The 24,658-nt window shown below is 44.3% G+C and overlaps 1 protein-coding gene across 4 annotated transcripts in view; it reads left to right on the forward strand.

Moving 5' to 3' along the window:
* PXN (paxillin) overlaps positions 1-24,658 on the forward strand; it is a 51,903-nt gene that overhangs the window by 4,934 nt on the left and 22,311 nt on the right. Inside the window, exon 1 of one of the 4 annotated variants that reach the window (XM_027814000.2) lies at positions 9,035-9,162. The exons of 2 other annotated variants lie outside the window; for them this stretch is intronic. The gene's annotated coding sequence lies outside the window, so the exon portion shown is untranslated. Of the gene's footprint in view, positions 1-9,034; positions 9,163-22,997; positions 23,130-24,658 lie in introns of those variants that run through there. One more of the 4 variants, XM_005445277.4, reaches the window with a different exon arrangement.

Genomic DNA, 24,658 nt, shown 5'->3' on the forward strand with positions numbered 1-24,658 from the left:
TGTGGAGTTATCGGTGGGGAGCCCTCGGGGGTGGGTAGAGCAACAGCCCCGGCCCGACGTGCCGCCGGGCTCAGAGCTCATCCTCGTCCTCCCCTTGCTTTGCCCAGGTGTGCCGAAACCTTCTGAAAACATGTAGCGGGGAAATGCTAAGCAGCTGGTCTCACTAGAAAGATCTAGAGAGTTTGAGTTCCTTTGGTACCGAGCCGGAAGGGGGGTGGATCTGCCAAAATCCCTTGTGCTCTGGGAGACATTAGGGTGACTGAGTTCCGCTTATGAAACCGATTAAATCAGACAGACAGTGGGGAGGGGCCACAATCCGTTACTTCCATCCTACCTTTAATAGAAACCAGACGTTCTGTTAGGAGACACTCCAGGCAAATTACAGTTTTATTACTGGACCTGGAAGCTCACATTACAATGCTGGCATAAAGCTGGCGGTCACACCTTCAGAAAACAGGTTCTGAGTTGGGCTAGTGATAAAACTGAAGGGGCAAGGAGTCCACCAGCTGCATGGCTCCTTGGTGAAAGGTACACCACAAAGGATTTCTTGGGGAGTGAAACCTCACCCCTGCCTGGGTGAAGTAGCTGCTGGTGCCAAACAGAATGAATTTCTACTGCAGCTTCTTCTCACAGTTGTTTCTTTAAGCGGAGCCAGTTCTGTTTACCATTTCTCATATCCCTCAGCCTGGCTTTATCGCTTGGAGTTTTGGTGCAAGTTTCTAGCATGTTCAGGAATGCATTGCTAGTTAGAACAGGGTTCACCCAGTGACTTGCTGAGTGGCCCTTCAAGGTGAGCATGCAGATAGCATTGTGTAGGGCCAGCTTAGTGTCTCAACGACGTGCTCTTCAATGAACCATGGGAGCTGTACGGTGTCCACTGCAAGAACTACATTACTTACACAGGGGCAGTGTGACTTTCCAGTTGTCCAGGTAGGGTACTGCAGTTTCAACACATTTTTCCTTTCCTCTGTAGGAGAGTTAGAGGCGAACTGCAAATTCTCAAAAAGATCTGAATTTCTGTCTGTTTTGTTCTTCTGAAGTGTTAAATGTATTGGCACAACCAAAAGTTAAAGTTGTGATACAATTTTTAAACCAGAACTTTTTGTCTCAGCAACTTGATTTCATCAAGTCTTAATTACACCATCTCTTTCTCAATTTTTGTGCAGTCTTTTCAGACTGGACAAGATCTGATTATCTAACAGTAAGCAGTTGAACAAAAACAGTGGGATCCTTTCTCTCTCTAAGCTTTTCTTTTATGTACAGAATTCACCACAGAAAAGCACACCAGCTATTTACCCTCTACAAACCTTTGTTAGCCCCAGAATTGCTCACTTAATTTTCTAAAGCCATGCACCTTGGGATGCATACATAGGGGAACAATGATGTGCTGATACAACTCCCCTGAAATAAGTCAAACTTTTGAACTGAAGTGAGAGTTGTTTTTCTTTCCTCATTATCTATGGGTGGATTATCTGAGTTGTGGATTAACTGTGCCATGGATACAGACGTCTGCGCTGGCTCTGTCCAGAGTCAGGCTGGTCCGGCAGGACTTGTTGGTTCAGGCACAATGCCATGTGGATGTAACTGCACTGCTTCCAGGGCCAGTTTTGGCCCAAAAGTAGTTTAGCATTGAGCCTGAGTTCATATGCCTCGCAGGTTCAGAGTTATGTCAAGTAAAATCAGTTTAGATCTTTCCACACCGTGCTTCTGAATCTGTGTGGTGCAGAAATGACTAGTGACTGATGGACCTTGTTGGCCATGAAGGAACACCTCACAGAGCCTTGTCATGGTGTGTCTGTTCTTAACTCCCTGAGTTTGTCAAAACTTTTCTCCCTCTTTCCAGAGCTGATGGAGTTGATCAGCGTCTGCTTGTGCAATGTAAAATGGAGGTTCAGAAGTATCTCAGTTTCATGCTGCTTGGGCTGGAGAGGTTATGAAACGTATGTGAGAATGGATTTGTGTTGCTTTGGGGATTCATTTGGAGTTGAAAAAAACTGTTCCTTTGTTTCCCCTCAGTGTTGAAGAAGTGGTGTTACAATGCACAGCTCACACAGGAAACTGCTCCAGAGCTCCACAGGTGGAACTCGAGCACCCCATTTTGCTGTGGCAGCTTCCGTGGCCCAGGACACTCAGTGCTGGGTCCGGGTATAAACTAGAACAGTACATTGTGGAAGGGAGGGGAGGAGATGCTGAGTTCGAGCAGCTGACCAGACTTGTCCAGATTGTCTTCCTCAAAGACAATGCTAAGGAAGCGTATTTTGCAGATGTGCTTGGAGTTTGACAGGAAGCTTGCTGAATAAGTTTGCCATTCTGCAGTGTTGTAATTTGGCACAAAGAGTAAAACTTGGTCCTAAAGAATGAAAATCCTAACTCAGGGCTATCACCCCTTTCAGGGGATTACCAAAGTGCGGTGTGTTGTTACATGCTGTGCTTCCAGCACACAGTTGGCCCAACTCCACCTATTTGCTTTAGACAATTGGAGATCTTGAATTAGATGTTGAATTACTCTTGGGCCTGTGGTGCTACCTTGTCTAAGAAGTATGTGTGAACAGATCCATTAGGTTCTGCTGGTTGCAGAAGGAAGAAACCTAGTTTGTGTAGTGTGTCATGTATTTTATGGTGAGAAGAGTAGGAGAAAGGAAACTTGACCTTTACTTTTAGTCAGATACTGTTTGATTTTCAATTTGAACGTTTTTTACAGCCTTTTTCTGAAAGGAGTTGTTAGCAAACACTACTGTAAAACTTTTTAAGCTTTGGTAACTGTGAACAGAAATGGTTTTACTTGCTTTTGATGGCTTTGAAATTCTTCTGGTTTAGTTTTCTTTTAAAGGCTTCAGATTTTTTTTAACTGGATTTTGCAATCAGAAACAAAACAGCATTCACTAGAGCTTGTAAAAGATGTTTTACAAAAGTTATTTCTGTTTAATAAGAATGTATTTATAGCAGTGTTTTGGCTGTGTGTGTAAACTAGACTGTAAGCTGCTTACTTTAGGTGTGCTTGCTTAATTCTAGAAGGATTTTTCTTTAGCAGGTTTGCCTAGCAATGTGGCTTCAAAATTCTGAGTGCAGAGGTTCAGTGGCACAAAGATTTTACTTTAATAGTTGTTTCCCTTCGTTTTAGGAACTCTAACCCACCCACTCTTCAGAGCTTAATCCTCTCAAGATTGACTTTAAAGGGAGCAATCTTGCCATTGATTTTTCATGGGAGTGTGGGGGTGCATGTGTTTCCATCTGTCATCTGTCCTAACATTTGGAAGATTGCTGTGCTCTGTAGGGCTGTGCTGTTTGTCCCTCATCTGAGGGGGATGCTTGCCTGTTCCTGACTCAGTTCTTTAAGTTTAGAAGTCATATGCAGTGGGTTTTGGGGTTATTTGGCTGAAAGCTTAGAGTGAAATTGCTCATGGTGAGCTATGCCCAGGAAGTGGTATTGAGGAGAAATGCTGGTAAAGTAATCTGGTGCCTTGGCTTTCTACTGGCTCAGGTTTCTGAGTCATTCCTGCTGCTGGGTGAGAAGACTGTAAACAGAACTAATACTCTGCACAATGGGGTTCTGACTTGTTTCAGCTTCTTAGCTGTTGTGACCTCTCATAAAACAGGGACTTCATTGTCCTGAGCAACTCAGACAGGGAGTCCTCTGCCTCGAGCAGTGTTCGATGCAGAGAGAGGCTCCTTTTCTTGTTGCTCTATTTCCATGGAAAGGCTGGACTCTGTGCTGTCTTTAGCTCCTTTGTCCCTTGCTGGGAGAGGTCAATTTATCCCAAGTGTTCAGCTGCCCCCCTGGTTAAAACTGATCCTCAGACACCATCTCTACCACTAGAGAAAGAAATGGGTAACTTCTCATACATCTTTACCTCTGTCTCTCTACTTGTTCTTTCATTTCCAGGGAATCGTGGTACTTCAGTTTCTTTGGGCCCACTTTTCTTCACCTCTTTTCCCCTGAAGTGGATTTATTACATGAAACAAGTTGTGAAACTGCAGAAATGCCAGATAAAATTCTTAAGTCTGACAGCAGAACAAGAAATAATAATGCACTTCTAGTTAGATCAGAGTTGTTTTTCTGATATACTGCTAAGACAGGCATATAAATTTCTCAGACTAAATCTGTGCAGCTAAGGGGTAGGGGGTGCCTGTTCATGGCCACAAAGCAAATCTGTTTGAATCAGGCTAATGTGTTAGTCGTGGTATCTGGGATCTACTGCAGCTTTGGAGATAGCCAGAACAGATTCTGAATTCAGTTGTGTTGTGCTAGTGGAAAGCAGCGCGAGTGAATAGGACCTCTGGTCCCAGTTTCCTGCTCTGTGTCTCAGACTGTGCCTCCCTCCCTTTGTGTACTGATCTTGTGTGTTCCTTTTTGTCTGATGCGGAAGCTGTTAATGAAGATGCTCTTCTGCTCCAGCTGCCTGGAAGTGAGATGTCTGTGGGAAGCTTTCCCAAGCTACGACAAGAAGATGGGGTTTAGGGAGTTTCTTGCTCACTTTAGTCCTAACTAACTTAGGCTTCGTAACAAACCCTGGAAGTACAGGTTGTCATGACTGCTAGGCTGTTATATTTTAAAATGCTACGTAGGGAACTGTGGAGACCTTCAGGTCCTGTTCTTGTTCCAGTGTTTGTAAAATCTCACCTTGCATCTCATCCAGTTTCAGATGGCAGCCAGAAATGGTGGTTCCAGCTTCCCCAAGTCCCTTACTTGCTGCTTACTTAGTATCAGACTCCAGAGTGAATTGATTCAGATTTCTGATCTTTTGGAAGACCAACCCTTTCCCCCAAATAGGAACAAATGATTTGCCACTGGATCATTAAGCTGAAATGTCTCACCGTGTGGCAAGATAACTAGATCCAGTGCAGCACAGAAGGAAGGAGCAGCACATGTCCTTTCCATTTTGGGTGAAAGTTAAATGAATTGGAGAGAAAGTGGAAGCTGTGATTTCAAATTGGTTTAATCTGATTTAAGTGCTGGCTGCTGTTAGGTGTGTTATGTTCCCTGTCCCCATCTCTCATCCTTGTCTCCACAATAACTGCTGGGCAGTTAGCTGGGTCAGCAAGCTGATTGTTCTGAAAGTATCTTTTTTACATGGACAGCAGACTGGGAAGTAGGTGAGGCTACCTCTTTTAGCTGTGGCTTATGTTTAATCTAGCATAAGGTAACCATTTAACCTCAGCCTCAAAAACTTGCCCTGACTTAAGGTATACCGTTTTTCTGTCTGCGAAATAGGGGTAATAGCTCCTTACCTGTGAAATATGGTTGATGTTTGTTGAGGTCTTTGTGTTTCTGAAATAGCTTCCAGCTGAATATATCAGAATAGTAACTCTTTCAAGCTTTTCTGATTACCATTGCTGGAAAAGCTTACAATGACAAGTTTGAATTAGATTTATAAGTTTTTATTCCCTTCTCAGCCCTGTTTAATGTTCCCTTTCTGCCCTTCTGATTGCTCATCCTTTCTTCATCCTCTGTTATGACAGGCTGTGAGTAGGGAGAAAAGATTTCCTTTCCTTTCCAAGTTCCCCACAGTAGTTTACTCTGGTGTTTCCCTTTACCACAGAGTGTCGTGAAGTCATTCAAAGAATGTCGTGTGCTAAAGATATTCCGTAAAAATAGGAGGTGGGTGACGACTTTCTCATAGCACTCTTAGCTATTTTTCCCATTTGTGCTTATTCTCATTGCAAATAGTTTCAGAACAGCAGAAACCAGCTGGCTGGAGACAGTCTCCTTTGATAGACTGGTGTTAAAATTCATGCTTTCTCCTCTTTGTATGTATGTTTTTAAATCCTGATGAAGCAGATGAAGTAGAAATGACAACTGAGTGCTGTGCAACAAGTTCAATGTTAGTGTTTCAGTTACAGGAATTTGAGTCCCTGAGGTTATGTGTTTGGGCTGTTTGGGAGTCTGGTAAGCTCTTTTTCTGCTCCTATAAATGAAACTTTTTCTTGTAGCAGACAGTAATTATTCTAAATTTACATGGGAAATTTATCTAAGCAGTTTGAGACAACTGTAAGCTGAGGATCCAAGAGAACTTAGGGCAGGCCGCAGGGGGAGGCAGCCTGCATTGTTATTGCTTGGCTCCTTTTTCCCTGTGCTGGACTGTCTCTACACTGTGAACAAGTTTAGTTCAAGTTATTTGAATGATGATGAGGTAGTCTGAAAGTCTTTAAATGCAGTTTGTCATGCTACTTCTCAGTGTTCTTATATTATCATATGCAAGTTTGGTGTAGATGGCTTTGCTGGGTGAGCTATTGAGTACATCTGGCTGGCAGCATGCAGTGGAGTGTAGCTTGAATTTCTTGGGGTTTTTTTGACTGTTTATTGCTTGTGTTTAAACCTCTGACATTTTGCAAATTACGTGAAGAACATCAAAAAAAGTAAATGGCACTCCAGGGAATAAACCTGAATGACACTTTGCATGGCGAATTGTGCTTTAAATGGCTCAGCTATAAATCAAACTGTATGGGGTCTCTAGGAATAAACCAATCCCATGTTTTTGTCACAAAATTGAGCTGGCAGACAGAATTAATCCTGTGTCTGTCTAGGCACGTGATAGGATCTTGCTTTATTTCCATCCCCGAAGAGCAAGGTGAACAGAGAATTTCACTTCATGCTGTAAGGAAGTTAGTGGTGGTTCAGGGACTGTGATTAGGCTGGGTTTTTCTAAGAGCAGGAGACAAAAAAAGCCAGAAGTAGAAAAGGCCATGGGCAGGAGGGCTGTAAATGATTTGCCATGGGTTAGGGGTTTAATACTCCCTTGTTCTATCCTCTTTCATGGTTCTGAACAAGTTCAAGGCTCTGAAAAGGTTTATTTTGGGTTGGAGCCACTAATTTCAGCTGGGTCAGACAAAAGAGCCTAAAGCTAACGGCACATCAGTTGAGGTTACTGATGCCCCACGAGTTGGAGTAAGTTGAAGACTTGGCTGGTGGTCTTTGCTGCTCTTCTTGTTTGACCATTAGTTGCATCTGCTGCTCCCCATTCCTCAGCACCGGCAGCTGCCTTGGGACTAGAGCTTTTTTGTTGCTACTAGCAAATTACCCCTTTTGGGCAGAGGTGGTCCACAAGAGTAAGATGCCTAGGAGTAGTACTTCTGGTTTGCAGCTCTCCCTCTTGTTCATTATGGTTTTATGTGGGAGACTTTTGGGCTACAGAGGTCTGGTTAGGCAGCGTGATACACAGCTGGAACTATTCTGCCTGGCTGCGAGCAGCTCCAGCAGTTAGACAGGATCCCCACAGAGAGCTGGAACACTGGGGGAGGGAATGAAATGCCATTTCATCCACGTCATGAAATCTCTTATCAGTGGCCAACTCAGTGTTGTGGGTGGGTGAGCAGCGTTGGCCAGAAGAAGCTGCCTTTTATTTCTGCTGTGAAATGTGAGGAGCTCTGCGCTGTCAGTCAGGCTGGGAGCTGTGGAGTGGCTGCGTGGAGTTTGGAATGAATTTGTCAGTCGGGTTCTTATAACTCTAAGCTTGTAGTTTTCAATCAGTCCTGCTGGTGCTTAATCTGAGATTCGCTACTTGGCTGTCCTGAGCAGTTCCCTTGGGCAGTGCCTCACAAGCACAACTGCTCTGGCATGCTGTTCCTGTATTTCCTAATTGCTTAAACCTTGCGCCTCCAGCACCTTCTGCCTTGGGGTCACACTTAAAAGCCTTGGGCATGTGAGTTAGAGATAAAATCTGTTAGGTTATCATTCACTTTTCTGTAAGAGTTGGTTAAGTGCTTAATTTCTTGGATGCTACTTTACCTTCAAATGTGAGGGAGAAAACTACATGAAACAGATCACTGTGGTAGTGCTTACGGTGGGGTGAAATTCAGAGACCACCTAGGCTGTCTGATCTGCTGGAGTCCTCTGATTGATTGTATTGCTTAGATTTGAAAAATGTGGTACGTGGGATGGAATAACCCGTGCGATGTGAGGCGCTCCGTGCCATTTCCTGCGCAGCGGAGCGGTATCGCTCTGGTGTGGTCCTGGGAAGCCCTTTGCAGGGGAGGAGGGTTGAAGAGAAGGGGCTGGGGGTGGCGCAGGGAGGAAGCTTTATGTAATTCTTGGCTGGCTTCTGAGTAATTGTTTTAATGAAATGGAATGCAGAGTATTCAGTGCTTGCTTGGCAAAACCAGCAATTTTTTTTATTTTCTATTGGGGGGTGGGGGGGAGTTGGAGTTAGTCTGTTTTCCAGCTGCTTTAAGCAGTTAGGCTTGGATTTGTCACAGAGATAGGAGTAGAATATTGTTCTCAGTGAGGGGGCAGTTGCACTGCTGTGCGTGTGGGAGGTTGTCTTTGTACATTCAGTGCTTAAGTAGAAGAGCGTGGTCCCTCTGTTTCTCTGTGGGTTGTGAATGCTGGTGTGGTTCTGAAGTGGATCAGATTAATGTTAAAGTACCCAACAGTAATGAGATGGTAGTGATATGGGTAGGTACGTGCCCATATAAAATATATATGCATCTAGGTGCTTGATAGGAAAATGAATCAATTTTCCGCTATGCCCTAGTTCGGGGTATAGCAGGGAAGAATATGATGAGTTGAGACAAAGAAGTCAACTTAATTTTCAGCAATGCAGAAATGTAGGGGCTGGGTACCTTGACTTCTGTAGACTAGTGCAAAATATTCTTTCCAGTTATTTCAGATGATTGTTGACTTTTATCATAGGATTGGTGGAGGAACAATCAGAGTTCATGCTGAAACCCCTTTTATAGAAAGTAATTTGAAGGAGGATTTATTTCATGTACCTATGAAAGGGAAGTTTACTCTCATGCTGCTTCTATTTCAGTATTGCTGGCATTTCCGTTTTTGGTCAGTGCTGGAGATGTGATCTCTTACTCATCTTTACCCCTCAAAAATCTACTTTCTCTATAGTCTTTAAGTTTTTTTTCCGTTGCAGTTTTCTGTGGTCATGAATTCTCTTGTGAGTAAATCGGCCTTTGGTTGCCAGAATAAATTTTTTTTCTTTTGTCTTACAACAAACCAAACTTCTGTGCAGGGCACTGAGATGAAGAAGCTGTCATGCGTTTAATTGCTTTATTAATACTGCTCTTGCTAAAAAGAAATCCTCACTGTTTTTCTTGCTGGTGATGATGAGGGGACTGGAGCATTTCCCTGATGAGGAAAGGCTGAGTGAACTCGACCTGTGGAGAAGACAAGACTGAGAGGGGATCTTATCAATGTCTACAAATACCTTAAGGGTGAGTCAGTGTCCAGAGGATGGGGCCAGGCTCTTCAGTAGTGCCCAGCGACAGGACAAGGGGCAACGGGCACAAACTGCAGCACAAGAAGTTCCGTCTGAATATGAAGAAGACCTTCTTTACCGTGAGGGTGACCCAGCACTGGAACAGGCTGCCCAGAGAGGCTGTGGAGTGTCCTTCTCTGGGGACATTCAAAACCTGCCTGATGTGACTGCAGCCTGCTCTAGGAGAACCTGCTTTAGCAGGGAGCTGAATTAGGTGATCTACAGAGGTCCCTTCCAACCCTGACCATTCTGTCATTCTGTGAAATAAGCAAGAGACTTGTGACTAAATACTTCTGTTATGATGCCAGATGACAGGCCTCACAAGTAGGAAGCGATAAGAAAACCTTAAACATTCTCCAGCTCTTCTCCATCCGTTGGCAACAATATATTCCAGTTCTAAATATGTTAGTTTTCTGTCTGGCTTTAACAATTTTCTTACTGGGAGTGGGCCTCTGTCATAACATTGTAGAACTCTTGAGCCATATTCTTCTGCCAACGCGAAAAAAAAAGAAAAGAAAAAAAGCAGAGCTATAGAGCTGTAGAGCCATCAGCAATCTCCATCGAATTACCGCCCACATGTTTTCCCAAAGCAGAATGGGGGACCATTTCCTACGTTAATTTCTGAAACATTTTCATTCTTTCATTCCCAGAAGCTACTTTTAAAGTAAAAAGAAGCTGCTTTAGTTAGATTTTTTTTAACCATGTGCTGCTTGGCCCCTTGTACTCATGTCTTTCAGAGATGTTACTTGCCCATGATGTGTAAGTACTGGGGTTATCTGAAGTTTTAGTAGCATGTTCATCAGATTGAAAGCTTCATTTTAAAACTTTCTACCTATTATAGTTATAAGTAGTACTAAGATCCGCATGACTGAAAAATGTTGAATATTTTGTGGTCATTTCCCCCCACCCTGCTCTGTGAGTTTACATTGTGCTTTTGGCAGCGTTTTGCGTAGAGTCAGTTGCTGATGATGACTTACACTTTTTGGCTTATAAAGAGTTTGGTGTTGCTTCCAAGTCTGCTCCCACTCTCTGTTACAGAGGACCCTTGCAGAAACAAAAACTTATTAGAACAAAAAATCCACCATTTTGAGAGTACTTTCTTAGTAATTAGATTTTTAACAGGCCAGTGAAACCACATACCACATTTGACAAAAGTTATTTTTTTTTTAAGAGGGAAACAACCTATCTCAGAGAGTGGGTTGTCACGTCAAGCCAGCAAGTCTTTTTAAGTTGTCTTTATTTATATCTCAATATAATAACCTTTTTTTTGGCACCCCCAGTATCTAGGTGTGATTTGCTGGGGCTTTATTTCTCCTTATAGCCATAGGCATTTAAAACTTGAGATACCTTAGTTTTTAAGGGTAGATTTGAATTTGTTGTATGTTCTTTGCATTTATGCACTTGGGAGATACATTTGTACTTACTGAATGGGAAGCCGCTGGAGTTAACGAAAAATACTGCCTTCAAGGACTAAAATCTCGCAAGTCTGCATTCTGATATCCCATTTAAGAGCCCTCAGGATAGGAATGCCCCAATAAGAGTGTACAAAGTATGGATACGATTGCAGTGTCCTTAGGATTGCAGTGTCTCTTTAGTGTCCCTGTTCTTTATTGCTGGAATCCTCCTTTTGCTGGTAGGCAGGGCATTCTGCAGATCATGGGCAGAATTTGAGCTTCTAATGCTTTTAATGAATTCAGAATTTATACTAATATTTCTGCTCTTCATTTCATCTTTATGTGTGTCTCAAATTTTGTAACTGGCACTTTGCCTGGATGGGTCTATATTCAGATCTGTTTATGCTGCTTGGATAGGATTTCCACTGTTTAAAAGATGCTATTTTTTTCTTCCCTTAAGTTTCATGTCTATTCTTGCATACCATGCAAATCTTACTCTTCCTTTTATTGGTTATAGGGTCCACACGCTTTACTCTTTCTGCCTTTTAAAAAGTAACAGTTAACTTAGAATGTGCACGCTCTGATAATGTTTTGCCTCTGACTGTGTCCAAACCCATTTTTACATATGCAGGTGGATAGGATCGTAGCAATCTTTAGCAGTGTTATTATTGGTTGCGGTTATCTGCGTGGCAAAGATGAGATTCTGGGGTATCTGAGGTGGTGGTCCTGCTGGCCGTTCGAGTCAATGCAGCGGCATGCTGCTGCTGAAAGGGGGGATGACTTTACTTTTGCTCATCCTGACCCCTTTTGTGCTCCCTTACCTGGCTGTTTGGATATACCCCTTCCTTCTTGTTGACTGCTGTGCTCATCTCTTTTTCTAACTCAAAAGAAAGCAGTCAGGTTTTTTTGACTGGATGTATTTCTGTTGAACTGTTTCACAGAGGGGTCTTGTGAGAGTCAGCCAACACAAGTAAGTGGCAGCAGCACGTGTCTGGAAGACAGAGTAAAACCTCTCCATTTTTGGCCGTGGTGAACTGTTAATTTGCTTTTCTGCATCTTGTGAAACCATATCCTCCACTCCATGGTGCTCACTGTCCAGTGGAACTCCTATGCTCCATTGCCTTGTAAATCCTGATGTAACATGTTTTCCTTCCCTAGATGAGTTGGGATCAGCAGTTACAGAATTATGATCTCAACTGGTAAGTGCTCTACAGCTGTTGTAAGGGGTCCTCTTAGGTGGTCGAACTTGCAGACTTGTCGTTTCTACCTGAGGGCTCTGGAGTGCAAGCCAACAAGGCATGCTGCTGCGCAAAGACTGGGCAACAACTTCTGGGTGTTCACACTGTTCTGATTTGTCACTGCTTGTGCCACTGAGCTACTGCTTAGAAGCGGCTCAGAAGACTTGTCCAGTACTGATTAGCATGTATTGTAACCTCAGTGCTGCTTATGACAATATTCAGTTCAAGTCAGACCCAACTGCCTACAGTTAGGCAAGTCTCAACCAAATACAGTCCACCCAGGGCTTAAAAAATGCTCTTGTCTACCCTCATTTCAGTGGACATGTATAGGGTTGCTTGGTAGTAGCAGGGGGCCGCACACCTCTGCACTTGGCTGTTTTTCCTCTAAGTTCTGTAGTCCAGGGCTGAGCAGGATCTGGCACAGAAAGAATGGCAGTGTTTTCACTCTTGCTACTGTCCTAGCAATTGTTACCGTTCTCTGCCTGTTTTCCAGAAAGGCGTGAGAACAAACTGCTCAGTTCAGGTTTCTGAAGAGTGTATTTCTGTGCTGAAGGAAGAAAGGTAGTCTGCTGGAGGAGACAGATGACTTTCTAGGGAAGAAGAATAATAGGTAGAGGGAGTCTCTGCCCTTTCATTGCACAAGGAGGGCAAACTGACTTTTGGCAAGGTATGTATTATGTGGCATCAGTCTAACATACCTGACTTGGAGAGAACAGCATGGGCTTGGAGTGGCATCCGCTGTAGCAAAATTGTAGGATATGATAAATTTCCCAGCACTGTGGGGAAATTTCCCACTGGCACGATTTCTGTGAGTGTTTGTCTGACTGATCAGCCAAGGGACTAGCAATGTCTTGAGCTCTGAGCTTCTGTTTATTCCCTTTACCATAGCTGTGGTTTAAAATCCGTAGTGTCTTGTTTCCTGCTGTTCCTATACCCATCCTTGGACTCCGCTTTGTTTAACGGAGGTCGTCTTTGTACTGGATTTGTTAGCTGTTTGTGAAATGGCAGCATGCACTGTGTTTTGACCTAATGCTTGTGGAGTAAGTTACATGCTGATGTAGCAGGAAGGGTCTGGTTCCTCAGATAGCTGGCTTGGCTGAGCCCCTTTTCCTGTAGGAATACAAGGGAGTTGGTATTTTGATCAGAGGCCTTGGCCCTGGGATATTGTCCCCAAGGGGGTCAGTTCAGTGGCTGCTTGTTTGGTTTTCATGATTTTTTTTTTGTTTTGTTTTGGCAGTGGACAGCAGATCTTGTTGGAAATTTTTGAACATTGATCCCAGTTTTTAGAAACTTTGAGAGAAGCCAGCAGCAAATAAAAATTCTTAAGACATGCATGAGGAGAGTTGATTTACTATTTCATGCATGTACGGATAAGTAGAGGACTAAAAAGGTTAGTACATTCGTGGCTAATGTTTTTATTTTTTATTCTTTTTTTCCATCCAGGATATTGGCTGAAATCCAGCCCTGGTCAGTACTGAGATGGTATTAACTGCTTAGTTGCTTCTGTAACATGGTCACACTCACGCCAATCTGTTCCTGCCACCAAACTCAGTTCACTCTTGTTCAGTTTGAGTGTTGCTGTGTTTGAACAGAGCTAATGTCCTTTACTTTGTCTGAGCCAACTTGCCTCCCTCCCAGAGAGTTAGGTCAATATTGGCCATTTGCTAATGCCTTTGTCTGGGACTTCCTGGAAATGCTTGAAGATCTATTTGCTGTCAGGCAGAGATCAGAAATAGATCTTGCACAAGAAGGAGACGCTTTAGGAGGGGACGTCAGAGCCTGTACATAACCTCCTTGGAGACCAAAGCTGTTTCCAGTTTGGCAGTTGGCACACAGGGAGAGAAATGGAGACTCTCTAATTTGTGCAGATTGTTGCTCCTTGTAATCTTTCATGAGGCTAACTGTAACTGCCTCTAGGAACACCAGTCTGTTTGCTTCCAAAAGGAGAGGATTCTGACAAAAGACTTGGTAGCAGGTGGAGCTCATAGCAGGCTGCAGATTCAGACTGAGAAATTCCAACTTAAGTATTTTTAGTACAGGCCTGAGAGTCAGAATTGCTTTCTATTCTGATATAACATGGACTTGTCATATTGTGTTGGGCTGCTCAGGGCTGCGTATCAGTTCTCGGTTTCTGAAAAGTAGATGATTTTCTCTGCTATGAAGGGGTGTGAATGTTCAGGTTGAGGATTCTGATTTATGATCCTTGTTGGAATTCAGGTGCAGTGGCTGCAGACTTTACTGCCTGCAGTTGGTGCAGGCAGGCCTGTTATATCAATATAAAATGGAGTATGTAGAGGTTTAGGGTGTGGAGCTAATGACTGCTATGTCTGAAAAATGTGGTTGAAAGTGGCTTCTACTTCTGCAATTAGGGCTGTAATTTGTGGGTGGGACAATCATCTGAGGACAGTAGGACTTAAATCATGGTGGTCTGAACCACTGGAGTTCATGAGTTGGAGTACTGAGTAAAGGCTGGTTAAGTCTGTGTGAAGCATTTGACATTATCACAAGCTTTTCTTGTGCAATCTCCAACTTCTTTATCCAGTAAACCAGAACCTGGCTTTGTCCTCTTAAACATTTCGCAAGTGTTGAGATTAGCTCAGCCTACTGCTTTTGCATGTGCTGTGTCACAGGATGTGCTTGAGCTATAGCTTGAAAACCCTTTACAAACTTTGCCTCGCTTTCCTGAAGACTGTTCATAGAGCAATGGAAGAATTTTTTGACTACTGAGTTTATCCATCATCAGTAAATTGTTTCCTGTTGTTCAGGACTTTGCTTGAGAGTACAGTGAATCTAGATAGAAAGGAACCACACAAGGGGTTATTGGCTCTTTCAATCTCACACAACTGTGGGTTGTCTGTGAATCGTTATACAGAGGCATTCAGGGCTTGTGTAGCTGGGGATCTGGCATTCGCAAAAGCTTTTGGTAGCTGTGACACTGAAAACATTTAATGGTTTGGTAAGCTGGAACATAAATTCAGTTTAAGGCAGCAGGTTTTAGCATAGGGTGTTTTTTCCTGGCATGAGCTGTTTGCTTCTCCGGACTGTAAACAGAGGGAAATAAATATAAGATGCCTCTTTTCACTTCAAGTGTAGAGAAAGACATGCTATAAAAAAAGAGGATGCTGTATGCAACAGGAAATAACCCTTCCCCCTCCCCATCATCGCCACCCCAGCACTTTCTGGAAATGAGAAATAAATGGGAGAATGGGAGGATACAGCTTTGGGAGGGAGTAGACTCTGGAACTAGAGATACCACAGTGCTGCTAGTAAGTTCAGGTACTTCTCTCAGAGGCAATACGTGAAGAATACAACAGCCAGCTTAAGCAGGGTTTGTATGGCCTTGCTTTGCTCTATGCTGTCCTTAGATCTTCAATGACAGGAAGAGTTTGTGTTTCCAGGGCTTTCTGTTGATAGCTTCTGCATGCAATAGCCATGGCATTGGAGTGGACAGCTAAGGTTAATTTGAAGAGTTTGAAAAGGCTGCACTTGGTTTAGCAGCTTTTTGGCTGACACCCTGCCTCCCCCCATATTTAAACTTTTTTTTTAATTGGTCTGGAAACCTTACTGGTTTTCTGCCTGGAGCATGAAGTATATCCCTTCTGAAAGGAGGTGGTACTTAAATCACAAATAATTTCCAGCGTGAGGATGCTCAGCAAACCTGTAACACATTGAGGAATATTTCTTGCTGACCATGTAAGCAGTTTTGTGCCTTGTGAGACTTGACTTCCATTATCTCAGCCATATAATGGACTGTTCTAGGGTAGTGGAAAAGGGGATGAGAGTTTTTCTAAGGCAGTTAGAGGAAGGCAGAAGGACTGCACGTTTCTCTTTGTAGGTGGTGGTTCATATCTATTAGCCATTTTGAGCTGGGGTCTAATTTAGTGGAGCTAAAGTGGAAAAATCCTGGTCCTACAGGAAAATCTTTTGTGGTTCCTTCACACAGCTTGGACTGTAGGGCAGAGAGCACTGTGGATTTGTGTTGTTTTATCCAGGAAACTGTGCTGACTCAGATCTTCGAGGCAGTTGCTGTGATTCTCAGCCTGCATGCTGCATTGACGATTCCATGCCCTGTGGGTCTGCTAAGATTAGGTTACCTTCCTGCCAACTCGGTGATGTGAACAGAGCCAGCAGTCAAAGGATTTCCCAGCTTGTTGCATCAAAGATGACAAGAGGTGGATCCAACATGCTCACTCAAGGAATGGGACTGTGATTCCCAGGGACTGCTGGTGCCAAGCTGCAAACTGGTTAGCTGGTTTCCTACAGTGTTTCTGTGCCCTTGAACGCCTTGCTGCTGTGTTACACAGGAACTAGCTGACCCCTTGTGATGTGAGGGTGCTACAGTGCCAACCATGCTGATGAATACATTGCTGAGATTACAAGGCAGGTCTGAGTTTCAGTCAAATGCTTGTGTTAATTTGAAAGGAAGCAGTGTAGCTGGTTCCAGGAAGGATCTTGCAGTGACCTTTATGGTTTTCCAGCACATGTACAAATAAGACCTCTTGCCCCTCAGAGGGATGTGATGGAAGGCCTGACCTCACATGATGGCTTTTGTTGGGTTTTGTAACGTACAGACTTGGCTCACCCATCTTCAAAGTTTTACGTTTGGAGTAGTCTCTGTCAAAAGCTAACTCTTAAGCTCAGTGGCACAAATGAGGTAACACCAGTACATCGTGTATGCAGCCTTACTGATTGAGCCATATCAAGATTCTGGGGCTGCAAAGCCAAAATGTCAGTGCAGGCTCAGGTGAAAGTGTCTGGTAGTGGTGGGGGATGTCTCCAGAATTTAAGAGCATTTCAATTTGTGCTGTCTTGCTGATTGCTCGCTTTTCAGGCTGCAGTGTTTCTGGTCCACATCTGAGATGCGGATTGATTATGGGAATTATACAGGAGGATGGGAGATTTCTTTCAACTAGTGGCAGGATGGGGCTGGATTTTACAGTTTGTGTCTTGGCCTGAGTTTTGGAGGTGAAAGTATGGTATTTCCTACTTAAAGCAGAAATTTTATTCACTTACTTAGACAAGGGCTAAATTATGGCATTGGTCTCTTCAAAACATTTTCTAAAAGCTGCTTAAGTCATAGAGTAGCTGGAGCTACGCTTCCAAGACATGTAACAAGTTTATCAAGAAAACCCAAGCACCAATCTAGCAAACTTTTATTGTCTCAGTAAGTTGAATTAGGTCAGAAAGTGTCTGGTGATCAGGAGGACGAGTTCCAGGAACAGTGTGTATTTGCGTTCTGGGGGAAAGGGGGATCACTAGGCTGTTCCCTTACTCTGGGAGCGTGTGGCGGTGTCAGTTCCGCTGAAATCACAGCCAGAGCACTTGAAGGATTTGCATTTCATCCCCAAATGTGCAGTGCATAAGTTACTGATGAACAGTTACTTATATTGCTTTAAACAGGCTGTGTTTGCACACTTTTTTACAGCACCATGTTTGGAGTGGTATTAGTGCATGTTAGTTGTGACCAGTTAAGTTGGCCACAAGCTCTGGGTCTCAGTGGTTGGGACAGGAAGCCACAATCGTTGCTGCAGCTGATCATGTAGACCGCATCTCATAGTGCAGTGTCTTGTCATTTTTTAGGCGTTTGCTGATAGTGGTCAGAGCTGGCTGCATGGGCTGCTGTACTGGGGAAAGCTAACTGGTTTTGCTGTCCATATTTTTGACCATGTAATCTGAAATTCCTCTAGGCAGGTCTAGACAATGCAAAGTAAAAATACCAGTGGCAGCTCTGTACTGGTACTCCAGCAGTTGTTAGGTCTGGCAAATGACTTCTCTTTTGTGCCTTGATTTTTTTCTGTATCTTGAATAACAGTCTGTCACTGCTTCACAGAAGGGCTGAGAGCTGTTACATGCCCTGCATTTAACCACCTTCTCAACCTGTCAGTTAAATTTTGGAAAACTTTAAAATGTCTCCTCAATATGTTTTGGAAAGTAAGCCAAGCTATTTTACATGCTTTCTATATATGTGAACCAGAGAACTTCAGGGTTTTAAGAGCATATAATTGCATTTTGAATTTTTAAGGTCTCATTTTGAGTGTAGTCTGTGTATTCCATTGCTTTTGTAGTCTCTGATCTTTTTGCATTTAAAAACATTGATTAGAATATAACACCTTAAGAACCTGTTACTACATTTCTTTTACCAATACCTGCATTCACCTGTTTTCATGGGTTTCCTATTTCTGATAATGCTTTTCCATTTTGCTGAGAAAAGTCAAAACTGCTATTAAAAAGGGAATTCCTGTCACCAGTGATGCTCTTTGGGGCTCCCCACCCCTTCCAGACTCAAACTCAAGGCAGTGAGAAGCCCTATAGCAAGGCTCCAGCAAGTCTTTTTGACTCAGCTTTTCTAGAGCATTGCAAATGTTTCTTTTGAAAGGCTATTTAATAGGATAAATATACCCAAGCTCCCCATTCCTCTGCAGTTACTCATGATGTAAAACTGTCTTGCCAGGGATTGGGTTACCGCCCTGAGCTGTCTCCCTGTATGCGAGCTGGAGTTGCATTTAGTCCCGGAGGTTGGGGCGAGAAGACTTAATTGAACCTAATGAGATTTTTTTAAAGTTTGGATTCACAGATTTTGCAAAGAGGCTGCTCAGATGAGCCTGCAAGCTCAGGGTTCAGTTCTGGAGATGCAATTCCCCTTGTTCATTTAAAGGACAGCAAAAATCAAGGATTTGAATTCAGCATCTTAAGGTATTAAAAAAGGGCTGAAGAATGAAGAATGGTTGTCATTCTCCAGATGAGGGGTCTGCAATTTGTCTTATGCTGAGTGAGACATGATTATCACGTAAAGTTCATGTCTTCATTCAGACCTGCCCTTACGGCTGCGTAGCTTTTTATTTCCATTTGCCAATCTTCTGCTGCCTAAACCAGGAAAACCTGTAGCAGTTCTAGTTATTTGGGTAAACAGGGGTGTGGGGAAGAACAGGAGAGATGCAGATACCTGTGCAGCAGCATTAGTGGAAATACTGTAATTTGTGCTCAGACATCACATCCTGATTACCCAGTGTGATGTGTCTGGGTTGTCAGGGACACGTGGTAGTAGGGATGCTGAGGGAGATGGAACTCTATGACTGAACGTGTTGGCTCTGTGTGGTGGCTGGATGAAGAATCCTGTCTCCAGTATCACTCATTTTCCAGATGTCCCATGCAAGGAGCAGAGCTACAGGCAATGTGTGGTTCGATAGATGTGCAGATGCAGCTTTCAGCTGTTGAAAATAACAGCCTCTTATCTGAGGCATTTGAAGTATCTTGTCGCAGTTATGCTTCCATTTCCTCCCCAGCAGTAGATGAGAGAGAGAAGAAAATTTGACGGTTATCCTTTTGATCTACTTACTATATTGATAATGCTTCTGATTTGCTGTGTCAGCATGGGTTAATAGCTCAGTTGTTAAGAGAGATGAACTGCGTATGGAAATCTGAGGTAGTTTTCTCTCTTCTGGCACTAATGCCATCACCTTTGCACTGTGTTGTGTATCTCTAGCACAGGCTGGAGTTAAGCTGGACATAGTAGTAGGCAGCTTCTCCTTAACAGAGGAATGCAAATTTATATTTATCTAAATTGCCTCACTTAAAAATAAATAAATATCCTAGACTGCTTATGAGTAGTGGAAAACTATTTATTACTTGAGGAAAAATTAGCATTAAAAAGCTGCTTGATGCCAGTTGGCAAATGTGAATTTGTTGATGCCTTGTCACGTAGGTTTTTTCAGAACTAGTTCATGATCTGTTCTGCTTCACTGTCCCACCTTATCCCAGGAGCATTTTTGAGATACACAGAAGGCACAAGAAGAAGGGAGTGAACAAAGTATGTTCTGATATGCATGGGAAGATACATGTAAATATTTATATATTTTTCCTATTCGTAACTTCACTCTATTTAAGGGGACTAAGTGCAGCTCAGATTTATAGAAAAGGAGGTTGATGTGTGCATCAGTACAAAGGGGCCCCTGTGTTATCCTTTCCTGTTCTGTACCTCAGAGCTGCATTGTGCTGCCTTGGCTGGTGTTACTGCTCTTTATCAGACAAACCTGGGATGAAGAATGTGCCCCTGCAGCTGCATATGAGGCCGTTTCGGCTGGAGGATACTGCATTTGCAGGACAGCGAGTGCTGACATGCAGTGATGGTGAAGGAGCCTAAGTCGGAGCCCCTGGAATGCATGAACTGTTTCTCGGCCTGACAGAGGTGTGGGCTGGTGAGATAGCGCAGGAATGTGCAGTATATAACCTGGGAGATGATTGCCTTTTTCAGTGCACCTTGAACTGGTAAATGGGACTTACCCTAAGGTATTGTACTGCTCTTTCATCTTGCTGATTTTCGTGGTAAAAGGGCTTTTTTTCTGAGTGGTTCAATGCGTTGGACGTCAGCTTGAGTGTTCTTGTCCCAGCCTGTCTAAATGACTAGCTGAACTTTGGTAGATGCTGGGAACTAGCTTGAAGCAATGCACTTGGTGTTAAGGGCCACTTGTACGTGTCTAATGTATATGCAGAGCTGTGTGTGTGATTTGAAGACCAAAATCCAAACAAAGGGTGTCATAGTTAATGTTTTTTGGCAAAAGGGAGGGAAGAGAGAGAGAGGCAAAGTAAAGCGGCTGGACCTTCAGATGTTGTGGAGTGCTCTGTAGCAGCAAAGGTATCACATGTGGTACCATTCTTTAACTGCCCCTCCTCCGCAGGAAAATCTGTGTAGAAAAGCCACTTGAAGGCAAACACAAATGTTCTCCCATACTGGGGAGGATGTGGTTTGAGTATCTTTCTGGCCTGAATGTTACTTCAATTGAGTGTGTAGTTTTTGGGTTGCCCAGTGGAGGGAGGAGGACTCTGTCATTCTGTGCCTCTGTCTCATGTTGGCATGCAGCTTTACCAGGAGCTTGGCCAAGTTACCTGAGCCTGTAGAGTACCCAGGCATGCATGTGTTGAGATGCACCGTGCTGCATTGGACAGTGAGTTAGGGTTTTATTAGCTGTGTGACTGCACCAGCATATGATAATAAGCAGGATTCTCTGGACTGGTGGTGTTCCAGCAAGTATCGCTCACTCTTCCACGTCCCACTGAGCAGCATGCTGTTAATAGAGTGGAAAATACAAATTTCTGTGTGCATCACCCATGTCTGTAGGTACCTTGAGCCCTACTGAGCCTTTGGAAGTGAGTTTGTGATTCTGCTCCATGCATGTGTCTGTGAGTTGAGATTTTGTCTGTGGGTTGTGTTAGGAGCTTCTTGTAGGGTGAGAGTGGAAGGAGGGGTGATCAGTCTTGTGGAGGAGCAGTGGCTTAAAGATCTAGTATAATCCTGTCTGGTTTAGTTTATTGGTACAAAATGGTTATATCTGTCCTCTAGAGATAAATGAATCTCTGATCTTCTAACCTGGGGAGCTTCTGCTTCCTAGAGCTGTGTCTATAGTATGTTAGAGAGTATTTGAGGCAGCAGTAAAACTGGCGTGGTCAGTGTGTGTGGTTGTTCCCACAGATAGTCCGAGATGCTGCAGTGTGTGCTGGTGTGTAGATGCATGTCTCCGTGGGGAGGTGCAGCACACGTGGCACCCGCAGAAAGTTTCTGTGTGCCTAAAACGGGGACAGGTTCCTGACTTTGTGGGGATGAACAAGTGAGGTGAAGTTCCTGCCAAGTTAGCTGTCCCTGGCGGGTTTCATCTTTCTGTCCATGTAAGGATGTCGTGGTGCCCTCTGATGGTGGGTGCTTGTGTGATCTGATCCGCATCAGTGTGTCAGGATGATCCTGCCAACTGCTTCCTGTGGGTTGGGGTGGGCTAACTGGTTCATTTACATCTCCTGCAGCAGTGTCCCTCAGGAGTTGTCTTGGGAAGGAATGCTTCATTATCCAAAAAATCAATCGAACCTTTAATATTTCTATATAAGTATTTATTTAATGTTCTATTTAGGGAGCGGTCACTGTAGTGAATTCAATCCTGTAACGTGAGGCACAGCATTTCTCAAAGCACAGCATCTTTGTTAACAGTTAATCAGGCTACAGCTGCCTGGTCCCTTTTGTGAAAGAGTGTGAGTGATGTATCCCTTCTTTCCCCCCATCTTTTAGCTCAGCGTCTTCTGGTACTGTTAAAAAGTTGCGTAAATCCTGAGTGCGCAGCACTTTTGGGACCTCTTGGGAGGAGGTGCTGCACGGAAACCAAAACGTTAATCCCTTTGGTTAGGTTTTGATTAATTGTCTTCAGTCAGTTCTGGACTGCAAAACTCCTCAGGCTGACCTCCAAGGGAGCTGGCAGCCGCTTCCCTCTCACAGGGTGAAGCCCCACAAGGTGGGGTGGACTGAGCAGGCACCACTGCTCTTGCCCTGCACTGCTCGGGGAAGTTCTGCTGCCGTTGTTGGACCCTTTGAATGGGGTGCAACTTCCCAGTCTGGCAAAACTTCAGGGAACTGTAGTTGCTGGTGGGATTGGGTCAGAGAACAGTTTGTGTGGCTGGAAGCTGCAACGGGGATGGACGCAGATAGGGAAGACCTTCCCTCTGGCTGTGAGCTTGGAGGGAGTGACTGGGTCGTGAGAAAGGGTGGACCCTGGCTTTGCAGAACATGGGGGTGAGCAAGCACAAGGAGGGGTCCTTTGCCACCCTAAACTGGTGTGTGAGTGCCTGGCCTGCTCCCGGCTTGCTCCTTTTCCTGCCCCACCGGGTAGGGTGGTGCCTTCATGCAGCTGCTTCGATATCAGTTGTAAAGTTGAAGTGCAGTTTGAGTAACCGAGTGATTTCTCTCCAGCCCTTTCTCCTCCCTCTGCTTCCCGTTCCTCAGCTCTGCCTTGTTTGCTCAAGTCAGGAAGGGGGAGGGTATGGGGGAAGTTAATCATTAAACTGTAATGTCTCCTCCTTAACTCCTTCATAACCTGGGGGTAGAGTGCTCCTGCTACTTCCAGACCCCTCTTCTCTTGCAGACTTGTAAAAATAAACCAGTAAATCTAGCTGAACTCACTTCTGTGCTGTTAATAAAAATCAGTGGGGTTCTGTCCAGTGGTTCATTCAGCAGACTGCTGAGCAGAGGAGGCAAATTTTGTGGCGAGATGGTTACATCTGCCTGTCCTGCAGTGAGGGCTGGGGGTGGAGCGTGGTAAAATGGTTTGGGTCCTGTCTGCGGGGTTGGAGGAGCCCGACACCCTCATGGGATTTTCGCTTCCTGGTGGAGTTTGATTTGCCTTTGTCATTGGTGGGGAGAAGCAAAAACCACACCTTCTCGGATAGCACTTCTCGTGGAGGTTGTGTGCACGAAACCTCCAGTCATAGGACCTGTCTGGTTGAAAGAATCACAGCTCTTCAGCAGTTCCCTTGAGGTATGTGCCATTCACCCTGGAATCCACCAGCTGTTCTTTTGCTTAAAAAGATTAAGTTAATTTTTCCCCAGCTGCGGAAAGCTTGTATCCCTTTGGAGAATCTGCTTCTGGGGTATTTTGGCTCCTCTAGGAAGATGCTTGTGGCTTAAACAATGTGGAGCATTTTTCTGATGAAATGGAAGGTGTATAGAATTAATTTAACACAGTCTTTAATTTGCTAATGACTGTATTCTGTTCTCTGAGGGCAGGACTGCTGCTTCTCTTTTGTGATGCTTTGTTTTGTGGAAGAGAGTGAATATAAAAAGCACGTTCCTCATCTTGTAATGCAATAGTACTGTCCTCCATTTGACCCTTTAATACATTTTCTTGAAGGGTTGCTAAGTGCATTGGCTGATGTGGCCTGGCCTGCTCAGGAAGTGGCTTTGAGCTGTCCTCGTAGAGCTGGTAGGCAGCCATGAGGGCAAGCAGTTGCTCAGTTGCTATTCTTGGTGCCACCTGGTAACTTCAGCTCCTTGTGACTCAGATGGAGGGTACTGCAGGATGGCTACACTCAGGCTGAGCCCTCACACCCCAAACCTGAGTATCAGGTACCTGCTGTGTGTGGGAGGAGAAAGACAGATCCAATAACTGAAACTGCCTGAAGACAGTCAGGTCTGCGTGGAAGGGAGGGAGATCCAGGAGGTTTCGGAGAGCCTCCTCTCATAATTCTGCCCAAGTTGTGTTACTGTTGTCTGGCTGAATTCCACATCTCCAAAGGGACCTGCCAGGTATGTTCTGATGCTCTTTACAGCGGAGAGCGCTGATGTCCCTAGTGAACCAGATCCTCTCTTAATAGCCTTAAAGAGGTGTGCACTAGAGCTTGCTGCCCCGGTGGAAAGCTGGGCACTCGGCCAGTGAGGCTTTCTTTAGAAAGTGAGTACAGTGCAGACTTGCAGTCGCTCACTGGAGTTTCCCCCACCAGGGACTGCAGTGGGCTCCGCAGGGTGGGTTTACAGGACGGAAGGTCCAACACGTCAGGTTTTGCCTGTGAGTCACTGCAGAGGATTGGGGATGGGCAGAGGATAGTTTGCAGGGAGGAATCCAGAAATGTGGGAATGCCTTTTCATGCTCCGTCTCTGAGGAAGAGCATTTTTCCTGCTTTAAGATTTCTGAGAGGTGCTAACTGTGTGACGTGGGTTCCTCTGCCTGGCATGAGTGACGGTGTTTCTAGCTGATGGAAGTTTTTCTTCTCTTCAGGAATTTGTGAGCAGTCTCCACCCAGCAAGTTGAGAATTGTTTCCAGGAGAAGAAATTTCATTTACCTGGCAGCCTCTGGAAACTAGTTAACTATTTGTGTGATGTGCTGAGGGGGATTTTTGTTAGGAAAACTGAAAGGCATACTCCTGCTGCACTGATGGACTAATTTGAAAGTTTCATGCTTCTTCCCTACCTTAGACTCTGGAGAAAACCCCTCCTGCGATCTTGTTTCCTGCAGAAAGCACTGCCTGCGGCCACAGTAAATGATTCTGTGATGATGTGGAGCCTGTAAT

The sequence above is a fragment of the Falco cherrug genome, chromosome 1 (assembly GCF_023634085.1).
Source record: "Falco cherrug isolate bFalChe1 chromosome 1, bFalChe1.pri, whole genome shotgun sequence".
NCBI classification, from domain to species: Eukaryota; Metazoa; Chordata; class Aves; order Falconiformes; family Falconidae; genus Falco; species Falco cherrug.